General features: G+C 28.6%; 1 protein-coding gene across 6 annotated transcripts in view; it reads right to left on the reverse strand.

Moving 5' to 3' along the window:
• LOC111681446 (syntaxin-binding protein 5) overlaps nucleotides 1-19630 on the reverse strand; it is a 71566-nt gene extending 51936 nt beyond the window's left edge. For 2 of the 6 annotated variants that reach the window (XM_046945407.1, XM_046945406.1), the window contains exons 1-2: nucleotides 8899-9237; nucleotides 7880-8260 (exon numbers count right to left, since the gene is read on the reverse strand). The gene's annotated coding sequence lies outside the window, so the exon portion shown is untranslated. Of the gene's footprint in view, nucleotides 1-7879; nucleotides 8261-8405; nucleotides 8820-8898; nucleotides 9242-19341 lie in introns of those variants that run through there. The other 4 variants (XM_046945402.1, XM_046945405.1, XM_046945404.1 and 1 more) reach the window with 4 other exon arrangements.
• Between the last annotated feature and the right edge of the window lie 1030 nt (nucleotides 19631-20660).

Here is a 20660-nt window from a genome sequence, read left to right on the forward strand (position 1 = left end):
ACAAAAAATAAAAATTTTATAAAAGTAAAAATTGTAAAAATATACTCATGGTGTAGGGTATCATATGGTCGGCCATGCCCGACTATACTTTCCTACTTGTTTTTTTCTGTTTTGTTGTTCTTTAAATATATTTTAACAGGATTCTACTTTCTACGAAATATAATATGAAATTTTCCACTCCTTTAATAGTTTTTGTCCTGGCCAATCTTAGTTAGTCATCATCAGCATAATTGAGATATAATATGAATGAATATTGGTTGAAAACTAAACTAATAGAGTTTTGCGAACCACCCGCTGCTAAAGAAGGTGAAACAAAAATAAGAAGAAGAAGAAAAATACTTTGAGCTTAAGTAGATTAAATTAATTTGAGAATATCAAAGCCTTATAAAGGTATAATACAACGCAATTACATACAAACATATATAGTTATATACATACATCAACATATATAAATAAATAAGAATATATACATTTTTATATGTACATATGTTTGTATGTATATATATTAATATGGATTATTTGTAGAATTAAGCTTTTTTAATAAAGTTAGTTCATGTGGATTATTTTGCATAGTTACGTGACATTTGGATTATTTTATAGGGGAAAAAAATAAAAATAATTAAAAATTTGTTTATTAGCAAAAGGAGCGTTGGAATTTCATTGATATTAATGTAAAATTTTATGGTTTCATCACCTAAATGTATTTGAAAATCAAATAGTGGTATTTGGAAAATTCTATATTTTATTTAGATTTTTAAGTTAAAAGGATTCCCGATCATGAAGATTCTAATTTTTTATATATTTAAGACTAGCTATACCCAGTGTGCTTTGCGACCCTAAATGCAAGTTAAATACGATTTTAAAGATTCTAACTATAATAATTTTCGAGATATAATATTTTTACATGTTGGGGATGTCACGCAAATTATTGCAAGTTCACCAATTTTTTCAAAAGTTATTTATAATTTTAATGTAATCTATGAAAAAATTTTAATAATATAATAGTTTCCCAGATATACGAAATTTTGTATGGGAGATACTAAGGCCTAATCGAAAGTCTACGCCTTTTCCCCAAATTGTTCAGATGAATATTAAAGTCCTTCAAAATTTGCAAAATTTGGAAAAGCTAACTCCAGTAGTTTCCCAGATAAACGATTTTTTTGTATATTTTATTCATATGAGAGGTGCAACGCACATCCACCACCATATTATAAGTCCACCAATATATTACCCAAATGTTCATATTGATCTCAAAGTTTTCGTGCAAAATTTTATGATTTTTACTCTAATAGTTTTCGAGACATACGATTTTTTCTATTTAATTCATATGAAACTCCACCCTTTTCCCTAAAATGTTCAGATGAATATTAAAGTTCTTCGTGCAAAATTTGAAGAAGCTAGATCTATTAGTTTCCCAGGCTCAAACTCTTGCAGCTTCTGAGATATGCGTCTTTTAATACTTTTAATTTTGAAAGTGTCCATGTCAGGTCGGGCACTTGAAATTTTGAAGTAAAATCTAGTTCCTTCCAGACATACAGGAACACAGTGTGAAAATTTCAGAAAAATAGGTCCAGTCGTTTAGCGGTATATAAAGTCTAAACATATTTTAAAATAATCTCTAAATCATGATGATGCCCAATCACAAAGCATTAATAGTAAAATAGGAAGTTTTAGATCACTAAATGAAAGTTGTCAAAGATCTTTAGTTCTCAAGGCGTTAAAAAGGGGTCAAAGTATAAAAAAAATCGTTTATTTTGCATGGTATTTCGAACCATAGTGCATACTTTTCCATTTCAAAACATAACATTTTTTGTCATAGTTTTTGCATCATAAGCTTGTCAGATGGTTTATATTTGTATCTATAGGCAATGTCGAATAGACCGACATTGAACTGTGGGCTAGAAGCAGTGGTTTTGAAGCACTTTTCACCACGCCGTCGAAGTCTTCTCTGGAAGAACAGTTGGTTTGATTTGATTCACGGTGAAGTTACAAACCACAGGGCAGGCTGCGATGAGAATATCTGATAATACAGATTTTGAGTTTTAAATGATGTCCTGACTTTTGGATATTATATATATAATGGAATTTTCCTTCATGGTTGGGTGTGCTAAGAGTTTACTCTAATCACAAAGCAGTGGTCTTAATGGCCACTAAAATAGGTCTTGTCAAGTAATTATGTAGTCGTAAATACGTCTGGCAATTTGTCACTAGATGCTGTTGCTCACGTTCAGTAGTGTGGTTGCGTGGAGAAACCAGAAGACTGATTTCACCAGATGTTGGGATCGCCCCATCTATTCACTTTAGACTCATGCTGCCTGTCAAGCAATTTGTCTGCTATGGCAAAAGGTTAGATAGCTCGAGTACTAGAGCATTGTAGTTATGCATAGTCCGGCAAGCCAAGTACAAAGAATCGCCACCTGAGTTCCTGCATTGAAGTACACGGGGGCAAGTGGTGGACCGTCCGAAGTCAACCAAGAACATTGACTTTCTTGAACGATTTGTTATATATGGACGAGTTCAAGATTAATTCATGGGTGCCATAAAAGCCCTCTATTTCCGATATTTCTAAACGTCCTTAGAAATATGAGAAATCTACTAATTTGAAATTCATATATGAATATATTGATTCAATTATTGGTAAAGTCTTTGTAGAATATATGTTTATGTGTGGTGTAAATATTAAGGAATCAGAAGCTCTTGACCAGTGCAAGAGCTTTACTACAACAATACAAAACAACATGCATTTTGTTTTTGTACTAGAATCAGACTAATGTCAAAACAGACATAAGAAATGTAAACAAATAACATTTTTAACATGTAAACAATGACATCTTTTGACATTTATTGCAGTTACCTTTATTATGCCATGCTCTGGACGTTCTAGAAATAATAATATTTTCTAAATATTAGAAATAAAAGTATACAAATAAACAATTTAATTTGAAATTTTCGTAAAATGCACGATTGGATAACTGTAATCACAGAAGGTCTTGTAAGGAGTTGTGCTCAACAGGCGTGGCCTCGGAATTATTAAAATTAGCGTTAGCTTTAAATCAATTATTGACCTCTATTCTGCACGGTAAATTCTATAATTCGGGATAAATTCGGTGCTGTTGCCGAAGACAACAGACATATGTACCAAGGGGGAGTGACCGTCGGACTTACCGTTGAAAATGAGTTGTGTATGTATGTTACGGATAAAAGTTGTACAGCAATGGTCAGAGATTATATAACACGAGTACTTGAGCAAAGTGCTTGTACATGGACTGCCAGAACCATGTACAGGAATTCAGATGATTCGTGTAATTAGCTCACTCTGTGGTTGAAAAAATACCATCGTGAAATAAGCCCAACATGACAGGTGTACTAGCAACTTTATTCGTATTTGGTCGTATAGACGATTTTAACGGGTTTTCCTTTTAAAAATTTGAAAAAGTAATAGCTAAATAACTTTTTTTAATATCACGATATACGACTATTCCCTTAATATTCATTAATGACAAATAAATTTTATATTTTTTAGCACTGCACGGTGCTCCACGTTCAAATTTAGAATTGGTGTCAACAAACATAAGAACATGGATTTTAAAATGAAAAGTCTTTATAAAGCTAGTAGGTTACAATAATTACTTTTTCAGACGGCTAAAATAAATTAACTTAAAAAAATGGATTAATTTGTTTTTGCATCAGCTGTTTTCACTTTTGCATTTCTTGCTCAAATTTAAACCACCTCCATTGGGCACTTAAACTAGCAAACAATATTATCTAATTGAGTACTCAAAAACAACTTTGGAGGATTAATTTTAATTTATTCCAATCCTTCACCTAATGATTGGCCCTTAGAAGTCAACTATATCATCTATGACATACGTTTTCAATTATAAATGTATATTAATACGAATCTTTAATAAAATATATTTTAAGTTTACTTAAGGCCTTTTGTGCTAAAGCTGTCGATATGCATTTTGTATAAAGTATTTTATTTTAATATTTCTTAAGCAGTTTGATACTATAATTTTGTTATTTATGTATTAAAAATCATTTTTAAAATACACTCAAAACCTACTTAAACCTGGTGGCGAAGGTCAGTTACCAAAGCACTTGTATGCGGTTGAAGAAACAAAATATTGGTTTTGGAATTAGTGAAACAAAAAACAAATTTATTTTAAGGTGAACTCTCACGGAAATATTGAATTCGAACAAAATATGTACACACATACATATATGTACATTAAGGAGCTTCGGTTTGTATATAGGAAAATGCGTTTTCCAAATTTGTTTTGTTTCACTAAATATTATTAGAAAAACTTCGTACCCTAATGTATACATATAAATACATACATATGGTATGTTTATAATTATTAGTGAATTGTGATAATTGTTTTTAATTCGACTTTTAAATATACATATATATTTATGTGTTGTTTTCAATATATAATTGAAGGACTTAATTATTAAAACGGAAATGTATAACTTATTAAGCGTTTTTACACCCTGACGTTTGAAATATTATTAAAGATGTCCCACTTTTTAAACAATTTAATTCATATAATTATTTATAATAAAAACCGCCCATTCATCACCGATTTTGAAATGTATCAAAGGTTTATAAAACAAAGTTTGTAAGGAATATGACAACAAAAAAAGTTTAACATAATTAAAGGTTTACTTATAATATGAAATGCGGACTGCAATTTAACATGAAAAAAAACAACAAAAAAAGGATTACTAACAATTTATAATTTTAATTTCATTAATTTTAAGGAAATGGATTGTTTGAGAGCTTTTATAATGTATGAAAAAAATTATATATTTCACTTTTTAGGTTTCATAAAAGATTTCAATCAGCCTTCTGTCAGAAGGAGGTTTAATAGAACATTTAAAAATTGCTTTATAAGGTAAGTTGCATAATGCTGCTGTTAATGCCCGTATACATTCAAAAACCTTGTTGGAAATCTAGGTAAAACAAATACATATTGTATAATTAAAATACTGTACTCGTATGCAAATACATACATACATACATACATACATACATACATACATACATACATACATACATACATACATATAAATTCTAACGGTATGTATTCTGTATAGTGTTGCCATTTGCTTTAAAAAATGTCTCATCAAAACAAAATTTCTCACATTTTAGTCTTTATTCGTTCCATTGTCACCTTCGGAACTGAATAAATTAATACTACGTAAATATACTAATGTTTTATATTAAGTATGTGCTGATGTTGGCAACGCACAATAAGTATATCACCAATCGGCTCAGAATCATTTTCGATTTAGCTATGTCCGTCCGTCTGTCGCCAAACTACATATGTAATCAAACTGCAGATCGCAGGTAATTCAATGAAATTTGGTACATGATCTTTTATTGTCCCAGGGACGAAGCCTATTGAGAATGGTTAAGATTGGCTCATTATTTCACCTAGCCCCCATAAAACTAAACCCCCGAATAGGGTTGTAAACCTTGTAATCAAACTATAGGTCGCAATTTTAGAGATAATTGAATAAAATTTGGTACATGATCTTTTATGGTACCGTAGACGAAGCCAAAAAGTTAACATCGGTCAATTATTTCACCTAGCCCCCATACAATTGAACCCGCTAAATAGCGCTTTTAATGAATATTTTCCCATCTTGGTGTTCGCGGAAAAAGAGGTGCTACCAGTATCTCTACTTCGATTTGATATGGGGTTGAACCAGAAAATCTAGTTTGATTTGATATGGGGTTGTATCAGAGAATCATATCATATTAATCATAGTCTGATAGAATTTCAGACTTAGACTTGTCCCGATTAACCAGAATGTTTTTTAACAACATTATTGTACGGTAAAGTCTAACATTCATAATAAGTTCGATGCACCCCTACAGAGCAGTTACTGTGGAACAAATCGGGTCAGTGATTATATAGCTCGAGTGCGTGCGCAAAATGCTTGCACATGTACCGATAGAATAACCGGCGTGTAATCTCAACTTATGGATGAAAAAGGCCATCGCGTTTTAGAAATGTTAAACTTGCTTAGACCAGTCATAAAAAATTGAGGATAAAGAACTTAAGAAATTTCTCCACTAAAATTGTTGTCAAATTCAACATTAGATTCCACAATCATTGACAGCTACTCAAACAGCTTCAATCATTCAAAATTGAAATTGTTACCAAACAAATTGAAGCAGATAAACCTTTAAAGATGAGTAACAACAACAATATATGTGTTGAAGCATTACTACTTATAAACCGAAATATAGGACGGTATTTAAGGCTATAAGCACAAATATCCGTGGGATCAAATACCGAGCATTCTAACTGCTTATAACTTTTAGAAAGTGGTTAATTGTTTCTTTAGAACAGTGTATGAGAAACTGGATTCATGCGTTCCTGTCCACAAAACATAAGCTGTTATTTCGGAGTGAAGTCTCTATATTAATAAACTGATTGAAAAAGGTCATAGCTAACAATTGGTTAAAATAAAAGTTAAAGATTTAAAAAAATCCAGAAATCTATTCTTATTAAGTAAACACTTAACACTTGAACATATATGTACATATCTCGAGTTGGCAACATATCTTTAGGTGAAAACTTGAAAACACAAGATTAAAGTTATAACGAATAAAATTTAAATAAAGCAAACAAATTTTATAAAAAAAAATTGAGACTACTCCACGCACACATATACATTTACTCCGCAAATTACTGGTACGGAACAATCAAAGTTGTATATGAAAAAACATGTTACACTTAATGTTGTGACGTCCTAGGTAATGACCAAGTAAACCACACATGCATTACATTAGATTAAACAAATCATGTGCTAAAATAATACTTTGTATTAATGCAAATCACAAAATAACAATATTGATAAAAAATTGCAAAAATTGTACTAAAAAGTAATATAAATCTTTACATATGGCAACACTGATTCTATTTGACAATGTAGAGACGGGTAGAGAATTAAAAGAAATATGTATTGTTAAAAAGAGAGTGAGAAATCGAAATTGCATGTTTTAAAAACATATTAAAATACATTAAATAGATATATTCAAACACACACACATATACAAACAATCACATAGATATACGTTTACGCATTCCAATAGGAATGTATAAAGATGTAGTACATATGTATGTGTATGAGTGTGTGTGTTGGAGTTTGTGTGATATGTTGTACGTGTAATGATGGCACGATTTATAATTATGGTCAAAATATAACAGGCAACTCGTCATCATAATCATCACCATTATCGTCATCATCAGAGCTGAAAAAGATGCTGCTATATGAATATCAAACAGGGCACACTAACAACCAACCAACAATCCAACCATCCAACTAACAAAATATCAAATCCCTATTGTATTTCAAAAAAATACCTATAAACTTGCAAAACACACTCTCACACATACACACATGCACACACACATATTGTGTTAGTCTTGTTATAGTATTGTAGTTGTAGTAGTGTTGCTAATGGTGGGAAACGGAAACATTGAAAAGGAAGTTGAGTGGGGAATTTAAAGATGACGATGACTTTGTTGCTGTTGTTGTTGTTTTTGTGTTAAAATGGTGGGTCCCTGATATACACACATAGTTTCATAGTGATGGTTGGCATATTCAAATAAAACAACTAAGAAAAAAGGAAAGAAACAACAAGAATGTTGATAATGATGATGGTGATGATGTTGAAGGCTGTTGGCTGCCTAACTGTTATATTTAATTTGATGCCATCATGTATCTATACACTTCCCGTTCACCTTGTTTTTAATTTCTTTTTGTAATTTAGCATATTTTTTAAGTTTTGGTTTTTCTTTTTTTAATTTTTTTGAGGTGGGGTGGTTTTTTATTTGTTTTTCTTTTATATAAAACTTACACATTCCAACATACTTTATGTTTTAGTTTGTTAATTGCGTTTTCTTGAATACTCATAAAGAAAAGCGTAGATTTTGTTTAAAACATATTATATTTATTATGTATTTTGTTCGCAGTTTTATTTTTTTCTATTTCTACTCGTAGTGTAAATTAATTCGGTTTTATTTAAAGCTTTAATTATTACTTTTTTATTATTATTCGTTTTGTAGTATTTAGTTTTAATTATTTGATGCTTGTAAAAAGTAAATTATTTAGAAATAGGATACGTAGTAGTTGTAGTAAAAAAGAACTTCTTTTGTTTAGAAAAAATATGTATCAATTGATTTTTCACTTTAGATATGTAACACAAAAATTATGGGTGAGCAAAATTTTTTCACTTGTGCTAAAAAGGAGCAAATATAGAAAGAACGAAAGAAAAAAAGGGCAACAGATTTAATCAAATTATCGAAAACTTGAATAAATAACAAGAAATTTTGTTAAATAATTTTGTAGCTGATTTGTGAAAGATTTATTGTATTTTTTACTACCGATTTTAATAATTTTTTGTACACTTGGTTGGAGGAAAATATTATTAAAAATTCTTTAAAAATTTTAATTGGTGTTGTTTAGTTGCAAATTATAAGGATCCACAAAAATGAATGTGTATATAGAGTATGAAATGAAAAGATATTCACGTATATCTAGATGGATGGTTGTGTATAAGTGAGTGTGTGTTTGAGTATGTGTGTTAATGTGTCGGTATTCGCCAAAATGCGCATGTTTCAAAACTTTCATTGCGGTGAATTTTCTGCAAATCTTTTATTTTTACATCGTCTGTCCGTCCATCCATCCATCCGTTTGTCAATTTGTGCGAGTGGTGAATTAATTTCTTTGTTTCTTTCAAATTTGCGTGTAAAACTTTCAAAAAAAAAGAAAAAGTACTCAATTTTTCTGTTATTAAGTCACATGACTCTACTACATACTTATTCAAATATTCATACATACATATACATATATTTATATCTACATTTAGGTACGTACATTGAATTTATAAATTTTTTTTTGCAAAACCAATTATTTAGATCTTTTTGTTTTTGTTTCGTAGAATTTATCCCATCATTATATAATTTGTTAATAATTTTTTGTTTCCATTTGCTAACAAATGGCATTTGCACTAAAAACACAATTCGCTTTAAATAACGTAAAAAATATACATTTAGCTGAGAAATATTGTCATCATTAGCTTTGATACAAAACTATTTGTTTTTCTTTGTGAATTTTTAATAATATTTTTTTTATTATTTATTTAATTTGTGTGTATTTATTTTTTTTTTAAATATTTTTCTTTTTAATATTGTATGTATATATTGTAGATATACATATGTATGTAGTACATATGTCTATTATTTATTATAAATGTGCGTATTTCATTTCAATAACACCAACAGACTTCAAAGGATAATATAAAACTGAAATGCTAAATAGTTTGTAGTATACTACTTATAGTCAAACTTACCACATTTGGCCTAATAAATGCATTTTCCTCATCTCTCATCTCAGTTACACACTCTATGCTCTCTCTCAGAGCGTTACTCTCACATCCTTATTCTCAGATTAGTATTTATTTGGTTATATAGATAGATACACTTTACAAATTTACCAGCCAGCGAGTTAACAAACAACGTATTAAACCAAAATCAAAACAACAACGACAACTTATTTAACATTCAAATCAAAGTACAGATATACAATTATTCCTACAGTGGTGAATTTATAAATAATTCTACAAAATTTGCACAATTATAATCAAAGCTGCATAAATATATTCAGTGTTTCTTTTTTTTAATAGAATACCAAAATGTCCTGAAACTGAACATTATAATTGTAAATTTCATTTTCACAACTCGTATTTTGATTAAAACAAAATTGTAATAACAAGTTGTAGAACCTTATTAGTCTTGTATGAAAGTATAATCGTCCGCTAATAAGAAACTCAATTTCCTAAACATACCTTTTTAGAGTTTTTCAGCCAGGATTTTATATTTTGTTAAAATCGCTTCCAAGATATTTTGATCTAATTTCGACGAAATCGTGTTTTAGCGTTTCATTCTTCACATGTTCTATAATCGACCTGTATAACCACTAAGAACACGTAAAATCGCAAGGATCTCCTCATAGTATCGTTATGACTGTACTACTTCTTTCGCCCACCTTTCATCGAACGTTATGTAATCGTCACGTTTACTTCAAGTTATGTGCATAACTTACCACTGGAAGTGTTGTTGAAATAGTTTCATAAGTCCTAATTGCATTCTGAATATCGAAAATTTATTAACATCATTTGATGCCATATTTAATCAAATATATTTAAAAAATTCAGCCGATACCATAGACTTCTATCTGGAAGACAATGTTCGGAAAGATATGCATGGGCGCAGGAATGCTTTATCTTATAGTTAAGAATAATTCGGGTATCAACAGATTTTCATTGATAATGGATCTAAAGTTCCACTTTACCATCATCTTGGATCAATGCCTCACGGTTGGCGTATAACCGACCATTGTGTCCAGTATAAATTTGACAAAAAAGAGCCCCTCGGCTATATATATCATACAAACGTTTCACAACTTTACACATTTTGCCCCGAGAAGTCTTCTGATTATTAAAGCCTAAGACAGAATTGCTCTAATAAGGCTTTCGCAAAGCCAATGCCTTAAAAATTAAACATGCCCTGCAGGAAATGAAACTAAAACCAAACTAGTATTTACCTAGTACCAAAATCACCAGTACTAGTTCCCAACTGTAAACTTTCCTATACCATCGTAATGCTCAAATTAACATTAAGTGTATTTGAAAAATTACTAGTACCATTAGTTCTATACTTATACTAGTAGACCCAATTGGGTTCTTTAGAACCAGTTTGAAACTATTTCTAATATTCATAAAAAGTCGCCATAATTGGTGATTTTGCTCTTTTGCAATCCTCCTGCACAATTTCATGTGAAAATTTCTACACATCCTGGTTTTTTTACACGGTTTTATTTCTAAAGATACCAAATAAATACTATAAAAATGTTGTAAATAAATGTACCTAACAATTCAATATGAAAGTTTGAAGAAATTCTGGTTCTATCCATATCACCAACGTTGATATCATTGATTTTATTGTGTCCAAAAATTCCATTCAGGTACATATCTCCATTTCGTTATAAAAACATTTGCCGTATGGTAAAACAAATATTAAACTTATTGCAGTTTTTAAATTTAATAGTCGTATTTACATAGGGTTTTGCTTGCACCCGGACCCTAATTTGCATGCAGCTTATTGTGAAAATAACATTAAGCTTTTTATTAAGAAGAACAGTAATTTTTAAATCCATTATATGGCTTAGTAATTAATTAATAGTTTTAGGTTAAAATAATCATCTTTTTTAATCCTTTTTAAAAACCTTCGACCATTTTTTAAATCTGTGCTCGTTTCTGTTTTTTTTTCGAATCAAGAAAAAATTAAAATATAACAGTCTTCCAGTTTTTTACAAGATTATTAAGTTAATTTTCAAAATGTACGCATCAATCCTCTGTTACCAGGTATTAATTATACCCTTCATCACTATAGTGGGGAGCCTATTATGCGTTTGTGCCGATGTTTGTAAAACCCAAAAATATTGGTCCAATACTTAAAGTATACCGATCGATTCATTTTTTGAGTCGATTAAGACATGTCCGTCCGTCTATCTGTCCTGCTGACTGGCTGGCTGTCCATGTAAACCTTGTGTGCAAGATAATTTGATGAAATTTGGACCAATCATGTTTCTTGGAACAGCCTATTGAAAATGGTTGAAATCGGTCCCATACATCCGTACCTCCCGATTTGGACCTTTTATGCCATAATTACGTGAAATATACTATTATCTCTCTAAAAATTGTCGCAAATAAGTTTTATATAAGTATAAATGACACTGCAGATTTTTGTAATTATCGGTCCTTATTTGACACTAGCCACCATACAAAATGTCCTAAACGTCTAAAATTGACTTGTAACCATTTGTATCGCAATGAAACTCAACAAAACTAACTGTTATTTAAAACTATATCATTTTCCCAAAATCAACTAGGATCCATGTTTGACCTATACTCCTATATAAAGCCCCATTTAGAAATTTTTGTTTTTTATTAATAAATTGCTTTAATACTTCGGAATAAAGGTAAAATTCAACATATAAGTTTCTTTATAAAAAATAAAAATTTTAAAAATACCCAGCAGAAAAAGTTAGGAAAAGAATTAGAATTTTCACCACAAATAACATACTTGAAGTACTTCCAATTTTGATGAAAAACCCATGAATTTTACATTATCGTGTTATTGGAGGGATGTTGTTCATTTTTGACAACTATGAACTATATCTAATTTTATTCATAGATGCAATAAAAATCCGATATTTGGAAGTCAAAAATAAACCGAATTCGTTCAATAACATCATTATGTTAATTTCATTAGTTTGATGTACTTCAAATATGTTATTTTAGTGACTTTTCTACATCTCTTTCCTCATTTTTAACTGAGTTTTCGTTTGTAAGGAAATATTTGGTTTACAAAAGCGAAAAATATATAATCGCATTTTTAGATGTGATTAAGATGTTCTTCTGTAAAGTATGATATCAATTATTTTTTGCTGGGTATACACATGGTTTAGGGTATTATGTGGTCGGCCAAGCCCGACTATAATATCCAACTTGTTTTTTATAATAAATAAAAATTTTAATAATTTTAAATAAAAAAAACGCATTTCAGCTTAAGTTTTGATTATTTTATTGTTTTTACGCACAAACTTGCTTGCAGTCATCACAAAATGAAGAGTTAAATATAATAATGTTGTACTACAAGCATTTTTTACTTTGCGACTCGTTTGTAGAACTTGCAAAAATAACAAATCATGTTTATCCTTCGTACAACCAACTAACAACTTCTTAGAGCAACCCTAAGCATATTGCAATTTCGTAAACAACCTTCTCACATTGTATCAGCGGTTGCATCATGTATACCTTGCTTAAGAACCAAAATCTTTCTACAAATTTTGTGAAGTTCGTTCAAAAATTTACTCCCTTCACAAAATAAATCTATTTTTAATGATGGGTATATAAAATTCGGATTGTTCGAGTATAACACTCTTACTTGTATTTTTTACTTTGAGGATAATGCAATACATATGTATGTATTGATATTGGCAGCACTTAGAACTTGCAATAACTTTACTTTATGTACGAATTCATGTACATGTGTATGTATACTATTGCTGAATATATGTATGTACATATGTATTACAAAATAAGAAAATAACAAAAAATATAACAGTTATTTAAATAACAAGTTGTCATCGCTACATACAATATCATACATACATGGACAACTTTTTAAATAAAAGCTCACATAAGAGCTTTATCTTCTGTTAACATTAATAACAGAACAACAGAAGAAATAGTTTTAAATAATAATGTGATGAAAACTTGAGAAATTTTGTTGCTACAAAATATATTTATTTTTTGTAATTGAAGTTACATTAGAATGATAAATTACATTTTCCAACATACATATTATGTAAATAGACAAAATAAATAAATAACAATATTTAAAAATGTACTTAGCTTTTATATATCTTCCATGGTATTTTCATTTAAAAAAGCACATTGTAGAGCTTTTAATTTTTAAGAGAAAATAAAATGTTAGAAAACATTCCAACAACTTCTAAAGAATATATATAACACGTTCAGGAAATTAAAATTCTGAACAATAAAAAATAATAATTCAGTGAACAGGCCAGATAATGGCCTAGGCGTTTTTCTTCAGATTAAAAATGAAACTTTTCAGAATATTTATAAAATTTTCTATATAGCCGTGGTAAAAATAATGGAGTTAGTACCAATCAAAATATTTTTTTATTTAATAAGGTTTTTTGAATTTTTCCTTTCTTTTAACCATTATATGTAACGTTGCCAATTGGGACTGATTTTTAAAAATCCTTAAAAATAAGGTTTTTTGAATTTTTCCTTTCTTTTAACCATTATATGTAACGTTGCCAATTGGGACTGATTTTTAAAAACCCCGGGATTCCGGTTTTTTAAATGAATCCCGAAAAAATATAAGTACATTTTTAAAAAATCTTAATAATTTACCGACAAAAATAACAATTTCTATTTCATATACAGAAAGCTTTCCCATAAGTATTTTATGAAATTTTGGAAAAAAAAAATTAATTCAAAGTACTAAAATTTCGGGACTCTTTTGACACAAGCCCCCTTACAAAGTCCAAATCAAGTAAAATGCTTTGTTATGAAAACTAAATCATAATTTCTTACTTGTTATTTTTAGATATCCGATAGTATCAATGCCTATTTTTTGCCCTTTTTATTTTTGATATTTCAGCCTGTAAGTTAGTAGAATCATCTTAAGTCTAAAAAATTACTCAATGAATAATGTAATTCGATTTAAAAATAGTCCGAAATGTTTAAAATTTTATGATCCTGCTTATTTTTTAATCAAAAACTATTAAAATTCTCTTATTTATTGTTTTATAATGTACAAATTTAGCGGAAAAACACTTAAACTTCGGGATTTTAAAATCCTGAAAATCCCCGCGATTTCATTTTTAAAAATCTCGGTTTTCTGAACTTTCAAATCCCAGAATTTTCGGAAATCGGGAATTCCCGTTTGGGAATCATGAAAAGACACTTAGGTTTCTAAGAAATTTTTTATGACAAATGTGTAATTTATAATTTAAAATAAATAAAGAATTATATAATGCATTAAAATCTGCACATAAATGAACAAAAATATATAAAAAATGTAGGTTGTTAAAGTAAATTGATTCTATTTATGCAAAAAATATAATAAAAATATAATAACACAATAATCAGATATAAATAATCATTAAATAAAATTCTTTAAAATTTTTTATTAATATAATATACAGATCTGGGCGATAAACTGTACAATTCACTAGTATAATATACTATATTATGTTTGAGCTATAGTCCGAACAGTGGTCTATAGTGTGCCTAATATAGTAGCCTATAGTCTGGACTATACAATAGTCTGGAATACAGTCAAAACTATAGTATATATTATATTCTGGCTCGTAGTTTAATCTATAATCTAGACTGTAGAATAGACAATATATTGAACTATGTATTATATTCTATAGTTTGAACTATAGTCTAGTCTAAAATCTGGACTATATATCGAGCCCTTTTTGCAAAATGGACGTAAGCGACTCGATTTTCGTTTTTTTATAGAAATCGATAATTTAGGTATATTAGCATCATCTCTGAAAATTTCATAGCAATAGATCCAATGGTTTCAACTTTACATCAAAAAGACTTAAATACACATTTATTTTCTGTTTATGAATTTTGTAACAGCAAGGTGTCGGTTACGTCAAAATTTTCGTTTAAAAAATATTAAATTGATAGAAAAATTTGAACAAATTAAGGTAGTAAATTTGTTTGCGAATGAAATGCCACATATCTGAGTATAATTGTAATAAATTCATGTAATTATCACTATGCCATTACAATTTATGTGCTAAAATTTATAATTTTCTATAACTTTTTATGAATTTAATTCATTCTAATTACTAATTACATTACAATTATGTTATTTCCATTTTACCAACTCTTATATTTGGTTGTAAATTTGTAGATTTCGGAAGGCGGACTTGTATATGGACTCTTAATGAATCAATAGTCCCAGAATTTGCTTATTTATTCGATATAAGGCGAATTGTACTACAATGTATGGGTATTAATGTGGACATCAGGGTGTTTTTCAGAATGGTCTTTAATGAGGTATTTGGTCAATTGTGGACCGATGTCTATAGAATTTAAACGCGTTATTAGTTTTAAAAACACATGTTTTTTGGAGAATTTCATCATACCTTACTAATTTTTGAAAGATTTATTAACTGTAAACTTATTTTCTGTATAGAAAAAATCATTGTCTTATAGGATCCATATATAGAGGCTAGGGTCAAATATTGCCTGGTATCTGTAATACTTCCCAACATAATTTACAGGTATATATAACCGACTTCTGCAAAATTTTATAGCGATTGCAACATAAACAACATATTTATTAATGTTTTTACTATTTCCCAGGAGGTACTTGTATTGAGGCTAAGTGAAACCATGAACCGTTTTTGCCCATTATTAACACAAAAGAATATTTGTCATCAATAAGCATTTGTAGAGAATTTCATCACTTATGAGCTAACGTTCGGAACCTATCCGGTTTTCAACAAAAAGACTGACTTACAGACATCGCTAGATGATCTTAAAATCTTATGAAAAATTTTTAGATTTATACAAATTATATAAAGATATACACAAAAAAACATTTTTCCTCAAGATTGATTATATCACAAAAATTTGTCTCGGCAAAAAAGATGTAAGCGACAAAGAAATCGGATATAGCGTCAATATAATATCGAAACAAACTGCATCCCATATTTTAGATGTAATAGTATTTATTAACGGAGTTTTGGAGTAATGCTTTGTCCTACTTCGAAGATAATTAAAAAAAATTCTCTCCTGTAAAATTTTGTTTTTGTCGGTTACGTCTTTTGTGCGAAAAGGGCTCGATATATATTATTTCGATATCGTACACTGAAAAAAATATTACAAAATTTAACCTTCAAACTCCACAGTTTATGGGTTAGGCCTGTCCGATTTGAATAAAACTTATTATATATATTTTGTAATATCTGGACTATAATACTCGGAAAATACTTTATTTAAAATGTACCACAGTAATGAATTAATAAATATTTTCTAAAATTTTACAAAAAAATGCGATTTTTCGAAATCCTCTCTGTTCAAATTGCAGGTACAGCTAATATGTAAGAAATATGAATTTAATTTTTTTACCGTTTAATAGCCTTATTTATTGTCTATAAATCCCCATGAGAACTCCTAAAAATTTTGAAATTTGTTTAATAAAGTTTTAAAAAAACTAAAATTGGAGATTTGAAACAGCCGTTGAATTAATTAAACTTTTTTGACCATAGCTGAGAAAAAGTTTGCATTAAGTTATAAAGACAAAAACTAATATTCGATGTAATAGATATATTTTAAGTAAAAAAATGTTTTTCTTAGAATGTAGCCAAAAGTAAAGTTTTTTGTCACATTTTGAATTCATGTGCTACGAGACACAAAAGTTTGCAAGCAAAGCATTTCCACAAAATTTTATTGAAATCAGACTAAGACTTCAATTAGCTGTAATATAGACATCCGTGTGTTTTTACTCTTTTCAAAATTCAAAAATTTTAAAAAATATTTAAAGATAAAGTCATATTTTAATAAAATTTGGTGGAAATATTACTGTAAATATGTGGATTGTGGCCACAATTTTTTATCATAAATATGACCTGTGATTAGGGCTGCCAGATTCCGATTTGCAAAAAGCTGGACATTGGATTTTAAATAGCTGGACAAAACAAAAAAACTCGACATAAAAAAATACTGGAAAATTTGGTTAATTTTGGCTTTGTGTAAATAATTTTACAGTGATACATAAAAAGATGCAGGGGTTCTCATATACCAAATCCGTTTTATTATAGTCCACAGAGTACGAATATATTTTAAGTTTTTCCCGATCTACATATGTATTATTAGATATTTGCATATGCATATGTATGTAAGAATTAAAATTAAATACTAAAAAAACAAAACAATAAAAATAACAATTCTGTCTAATATGATGATAGAAAAGGGAAATCATAACTTAGTTTTACAACAAATGTACAATCAGTGTTGGCTAACATGATTTGACAAAGATAACATAAAAATTATTGCAAAATTTTCGCTGTGTACTAAAAATTTCTTTTTAGCTGGACAAATTTAATTCTATCTTGAAACTGGATAAGCATCAAAAAAGCTGGACAATCCAGCCAAGTCCAGCCAGGCTGGCAACCCAACCTGTAATACAACCTGAAATTAGGTCATAGTTTATAAGTTTATTATGACAAATTTGTTAACAGTACAATCTTTATTATTATTAATAATAATAAAAAAGCAATAATTTATTATAAATTATTTACCACATGTGAATACTTTAAAGTTTATTAGAAATAGGATCACATTTCCGAAAATCACTTTAAAGTTATAAATTGATTACTAAAATCATATTAGATTCAAGATAAAATTCGCTATAAACACATTGTCTAACCTATCTATATATAAAATTCTAACGTTACTGACTGACTGGCTGACTGATTCATCATCCCACAGCCTAAACGGTTGAAGCTAAAGAGCTTAAATTTGGACAAAAGATTGGTCTCACACCGAATAGATCCACTAAGACGGGATTTTTGGAAATTCGAATGTTTAGGGGGAAAAAAGGGTAAAAAAAGGTAAATTCGGCAACTTCATATCTCCTAAATTAGACAAGATACAAAATTAGTAAAATGCTTATCGTCGTTCACTTAAAAAATAAGAGGACTGGTGACTGGTCCTTCTTTCAAATTCGGCCACTTTAGGGAAAAACGGGTAAAAACTGAATTTTGGTACTTTTTTGCACCCCATGTATCTTTTATACCAAAGAACATACAAAAAATATTTTTGGCTTATTCATAATTTAACGAAAAAATAAAAATACGTATTTAGTACTTTTTGGATATTCGAACGCTTAAGAGGTAAAAAATGTACTTACTTTTGGTACTTTTTGCATAAAAGGGGACTTTCTTGTACGTTCTTGAAAATTCTATAATATTGGAGCTAGTGTTATTAATATCTTAAAATTCTTTGAGGAATAGACTTCGGTGTTTAGTACTTATAATTTAACCGAACATTCCCAAAAATTATATACATATTCATATTTGTTTGTCATTGTGTTTAGCAACAATTAACATAAACTTCGTGTGAATTCTATAGTTAATATAAATATATGTCAGACTGTATAAACATTCCCATACCTGTTAACTAACTTTATATAAATGTATAGTTTATATATTCTCTATATTAATTGAAAATATAATACATTACATATTTGCAGTCTGAATGATTCAATATTTTTATTTTCTATATTCTACAGAATTTTTTACGTGCTTTAAAAATAAATATTCAAGTGATTCATTTCTAACTAAAATCATGTATCTGTATCCAAATCTCAAGAGTATGTTAGTTACAAACGTACTACGAGATACTTTTTTCAGCAAATTCAAAAGTATTGATGAATACAACACAAATATCTGAAATTAACAGCTGATTGTTTTTCTTCATTTCTCTATAGAGTAAAGATAGAGAAATTAAAAAAAAAAACTTAAAATACCAATAATAAAAAATAAAGAAACTATGAGGCATCATCGGTTGCATTTTTTGGCTCAAAGGTACAATGTTTTTGTTAAAACATTTTCCAAATGCATTCGATGGAAAAGAAGACAAAGTAAAATAAAACAAAAATCAAATTTTTGCTCTAATAATTAAGCACCCACCTGTTTCAAAATATTTTTTCTTTAAAATATTGTCAACACATGCACAAAAATAAAAACAAAGAATACAATAAGAGGGAGTTTTCGCTCGTTTTTTTTACATTGGACTACTTAATAAAAGTTAGCCAGCACTTGTTATTTATTATTATTGTTTTTTTGTTTAATATTTAATCACTTTATATTTTAGTTTTCACAGATTGAACATAAATATGTTCATTGATTTTTATTTTAAACTTTTTTTTCCTATTCTTTTGACAAATATTGTATAAAAAAATATGCACCAGACGGATGAGGTCACGAAACAAACCACAAATATAAAGCAAAACCAATAAGAAGGCAAAAATATTTTCACATAATTCCAACTCGCTGTGTATAGATGGCGCTATTTTTCTGTATACTGAAAGTAAATTTCCAATAAACTCTTGGGAAAGCGAAAATGTTTATCAAAACAAAAAACATGATGATGAACCCAACACAAACTAATTAAAATTACAATTGCGACGACTGACTGCAAGCATCAGAGTTTGTAACTAATTAGACAGACAGATACGTTAATTGTTAAAGACATTGATCACGACATTATGGTTTATTTCGATAACAGTAATAAATGTTTAGAATTGATTAAAACTAAATATATAAAATTCTACATAATTGTTAAAAAAATGTAAAATCTAATTGTTTTTGTAGTGAACTGACAAAGGGTGTAAAATATTTATGGTATGATAAAGCGTTAAAAAGAGTAAATATTTTTCAAATTACCGTTGTTAAATTTATATTTTAAGAAGGAACCTTTAACTACAAATATTAAGCTGTATAAAAATGATTTTGCATTTTCAGATATCTAGGTGGTTATTTTTTTATTTATTTTTAAAGGTCCAAAATTCGTTTATTTTTTTATATTTGATGAAACATAGTATTATACTAGTTATAGCTGGAACAGCGAACTTTCTAAAGTACAATCCTATGTTAAACAACAGATTGCTAAACAAATTAAAAAAAGCACTTTAATATTTTTTTAATGAGATCAGATAATATAGAATTTGTAAACTTATTATAACTTAGTACTTATATAAATATATCATTATTCATTACTATCTGTCATTTAAAGGTTAATAAAACTCTCAACTGTTAAAAAGTCGACTTAAACGAAATAAAAAAAGTCGTAATGTCGAAAAATCTACTTTTCATAAAATGCAAAAAGTCGACTTTTCATTTCAACTATAGAACCCTATTATTAACAATATATTTGCTTCCAAAATCCGACTTTCTAATATCTCGGATTCCCTTTTTATTTAAAATTTTAAAACTAAACGTAGTTGAAA

Source organism: Lucilia cuprina, chromosome 3, assembly GCF_022045245.1.
Source record: "Lucilia cuprina isolate Lc7/37 chromosome 3, ASM2204524v1, whole genome shotgun sequence".
NCBI lineage: Eukaryota > Metazoa > Arthropoda > Insecta > Diptera > Calliphoridae > Lucilia > Lucilia cuprina.